The 4,071-nt window shown below is 47.5% G+C and overlaps 1 pseudogene; it reads right to left on the bottom strand.

The window, feature by feature from the left end:
• Nucleotides 1-2,803: 2,803 nt before the first annotated feature.
• LOC119041234 (glyceraldehyde-3-phosphate dehydrogenase-like) lies at nt 2,804-3,822 on the bottom strand (annotated as a pseudogene).
• Nucleotides 3,823-4,071: the final 249 nt, after the last annotated feature.

Genomic DNA, 4,071 nt, shown 5'->3' with positions numbered 1-4,071 from the left:
TTCCCCTGTATGCAGCAGGAAGCTCCTGAGCCTGATCTTGCAATCCACCAAGCCTGTATTCCCGCAGGTAGGGCAACATAGAGTCTGTGAGAGGCTCTGGCTGACTGCAGCCAATCCCAAGCATTCCAGACCCAAGCCGGCCTTCCAGACCCAAGCCCGCCACTCTCTCACAGGAGGTTCAGCTCGCATTCACTCTGAGCTGCCCTCTGCTCAGGAGCTGTGCTGGGTTGGGTCCTCTCATTCTTTCAGTGCATTTCTGCCTCTGAGTTTTTGGTTAGTAAAGCCACCGCACCCTGCCCTGGCTCCCAGGCCTGCCGAGCCTCCGGTCTCCTTTCAGTTCCCCTTTTTAAGAGAGTTTCTGAGTGGCTTGCACACAGTAGCATCGGTCTCTGAGGGGCCTTTCTCCACACACTCCCCCCTTCCCCCAAAACACAGTCTCTCACATTCAGGGCTGGCCACCTCCTTTCAGGGCCTCCAACAATTTTAGATAAAGTTTCTCTCTGAATCTTTCCCGGTTAGCATTAGGAAGAGCCCCGTAGCTATATTATAACACAGGGCAGTGGCAGCGGCATGCTGACCTCACTCCCCACAGTGATCTTCAGCCTCGGGCACGCCTGCTCCCACTGTGCTGTTTCTGGAGCCTGCACCTCCCAGGTCTTCTCTCACCACCCTGCTAGCTCGCAGGTCCTGAGCTGATCTACAGCTGCCCAGACTCTGTGCTGCCAGCAGTGCTGGGCTGGGCAGTGGTAACGGTCTGCCTAGAAAGCCCAGGCCACCGCCCCCAGGGCACCCAGCAGGATGACAGGTCCCTGCGCGCTCCTCCACTCTCCTCAGGCTCTCCTGTGCGCATGCTCACTCACAGGCGCTTTCACCCGCTCTCCACTCTGTGTCTGTTTGGGAGCAGGTGAGCGGCGCCGCCAGCTACTCCTGTTGGATCCTTCTGGTAAACTTTGTATTTAAACTTGGTAAAAACCCACTAGCTGTCAAGAGGGAATAAGGAATAAATTTCAAAAAAAAATGTACAATTTCCTTTACAGAAGTTTCAGAACCAAAAAACGAATTGACATGAAAAGCTGTAGAAAAATAGTTGAAAGTCCATTCATAGAACTTTTATCCCATTCCATGAACTTCATAAAAGTGTTAACAGCTATGCTTAAATAGTTCCTGAAAATTTCATAAGACATTAAACAAAGCTAGCCATCATCTCTAGTTATTTCCCTGTTAACTATTTTTACAGCACATGCATGTTAGGCAAGTATCCAAACAAAATCACAAAAGCAAAAGAAACAAACAAAAACCCTAAGAAATTAAATACATGTGTTTTCCTTTTTGTATTACTGCTGTGCTTGATATACATGATGTGATGGCTATCAATTCATTTTACTGCATCTCCACTTGTACATTTGTTCTTGGGTTGCCTAAAACACTTGAATACAAATAAAATGAGTGTAGCAAAAACAGAGAAAATAGACAGCAGGCACTTTTACAAATAGTGGGATGTGAGCCGTTTCTGCCCTTATCCGGAGTAACCAGGCCACAACAGAAGGAGCACTCCTGCGGCTGCGTGAATGCGTGCGTGCCGCGACTGAGCGCCCCGCGGAGGCACGCGCCGTTGGATTTGCACTGGATTTGCACTGTCCGCAGCCCGTTTCTACCACAGCCCTCTGAAGTGCCCACAGCATCGGCCCCTGTAACTGGAACCGATTAGCCCTTCTGTTCCCCACCAGGACAAGCCAAGAGGTAGGCAGTGTTCTTTGCTTAGACATGGGGGCGATTTTAACACTGGCTCCTGTGAAGCCACAGTGCACCAGAAAATGCTATGTCAAACATTGATAACTGTACAGGAATCCCACATCCCCATACCGGCCACCTCAAGATGACGACATAACTCCCTAATTGTCAACTGGCTCTACTCCCCTAATATTAAACATAAAAACTGCACAGGAAATAAAAAAATTCGAATAGAAATAACAAAACCTGTCATAAATCATAAACCAAAAACTACTTGTAGCACAGCATGAATGATAAGTGGTGTCCTGTCTAAATTTTAGAATGAGGCAGACAAAAGTTGGAAGGCCAGTTAATTTTCTTCTCCTCTGCTTCAGCTTCATCCTTGGGCACCCAATGTCCACAATGTCAAGTTGTCTCTCAGTAACTGCATTATTAGCATGCTTCTTTGTATGACTCTTCACGTAATGTATCAAGTTCAGCCCTGGCTTCATCAAAAGCTGTTTGCAAGAGAGCAGGCTTTCTCTGGGGAGCACAGAATCTCATAATAGAACAGAGAAGTTAAGGGCCAGACCCAATCTGATAGGATGTGTTGGTTGCATTTTCTTTTTCCTGATTAAAAAAAAATGTTTAGATTCATTTAATAAATTTATAAGTTTTATTGTTGTACAAGGAAATCATCTCTTTATCTCAGGCTTGATAAATAGAGCACTCAGTCAAATCTTCATTGAGTTACATTTTCATTTCACATGGTGGTCTTTCATCAAAGGTTAATAATAGACATAGCCATTTTTAAATGTTTCTATTCTAGAAAGTAGATGTGTGGCTCTTCAACAATTGTATATTATTTGTTTGACTATAATATAGACTCATGAAATTTTGGGAGGTACAGGGAACTTTATTGATGGTATATGACAAAGCAGGGCTCCGTAAGCCCCTCCCCTCCTCAGGGGTCTAGGATGGAAACTGGAGGCCAGGAGATTCTCAGTGGGTTGGGGGACTGATTTGGGGCAAGGACTTCCCAGAAGCTGAGGGCCTCTCTTCCTGTTGCTGGGGCTGGTGGTCCAGGGGGGTCTTACTCCTTGGAGGCCATCTGGACCATGAGGTCCACCACCATTTTGTTGTAGCCAAATTCATTGTCATACCAGGAAATGAGCTTGACAAAGCGGTCACTGAGGGCAATGCAAAGCCCAAGTATCAAAGGTGGAGGAGTGGGTGTCACTGTTGAAGTCGCAGGAGACACCCTGGTCCTCAGTATAGCCCAGGATGCCCTTTAGGGGGCCCTCTGACACCTACTTCACTACCTTCTCGATGTCACTGTATTTGACAGCTTTCTCCAGATGGCAGGTCAGATCCACAACTGACACATTGGGGGTGGGGACACGGAAGGCCATGCTAGTGAGCTTCCCGTTCAGCTCAGGGGTGACCTTGCCCACAGCCTTGGCAGTGTCAGTGGAAGCAGGGATGACGTTTGGGCAGCCCCTTGGCCAGCATGCCACAGCTTGCCAGAGGGGCCGTCCCCAGTCTTCTGGGTGATAGTGTTGGTGTGGACTGTGGTCATGAGTCCCTCCATGATGCCAAAGTTGTCATGGATGACCTTGGCCAGGGAGCCAAGAAGTTGGTGGTGAAGGAGGCATTGCTGACAATGTTCATGGAGTTGTCATACTTGTCATGGTTCACACCCATTGCAAACACGGGGGCATCGCGGAAGGGGCAGAGATGATGACCTTCTTGGCTCCTCTTTTCACGTGAGCCCCAGCCTTCTCCATGGTGAAGACATCAGTAGACTCCACAACATACTCAGCACCAGTATCACCTCACTTGATTTTGGCAGGATCTTGCTCCTGGAAGATGGAGATGGACTTTCCATTGATGACAAGCTTCCCATTCTCAGCCTCGACTGTGTCTTTGAACTTTCCATGAGGAGAATCATACTGGAACATATAGACCATGTAGTTAAGGTCAATGAAGGGGTCATTGACCTCCTGGGTGGTAATCATGGCATGGACTAATAATGCCAAACATCCACTTTGCCAGAGTGAAAGCAGCCCTGGTGACCAGGCACCCAATACAGCCAAATCTGTTCACTCTGACCTTCAGCATCGTATCTCAGGGTTGAGGCTGGCGCTGTGCAGGAAGACGTGGCTGTCTGTCAAACATCAGGAGTGGAGAGCCTAGACTCATGAGATTTAACTAGATGTATAGAAGTACCTCTTGAAGAACAAATACACTTTCCTTGAGTGATAAGAGAAAGTTCATAATCCATCATGTTTTCCAATTTTCTTGGTCCCCAGAAATTTTGGAACTAAAGGTAAGGTGTGCACAGTAATTCTATTATCTTGG

Source organism: Artibeus jamaicensis, unplaced genomic scaffold (assembly GCF_021234435.1).
Source record: "Artibeus jamaicensis isolate MK-2021 breed Jamaican fruit bat unplaced genomic scaffold, CSHL_Jam_final contig_1539, whole genome shotgun sequence".
Taxonomy (NCBI): Eukaryota; Metazoa; Chordata; class Mammalia; order Chiroptera; family Phyllostomidae; genus Artibeus; species Artibeus jamaicensis.
Note: the sequence above shows the minus strand (reverse complement) of the source record. Positions and strands in the feature narration are given on the sequence as shown.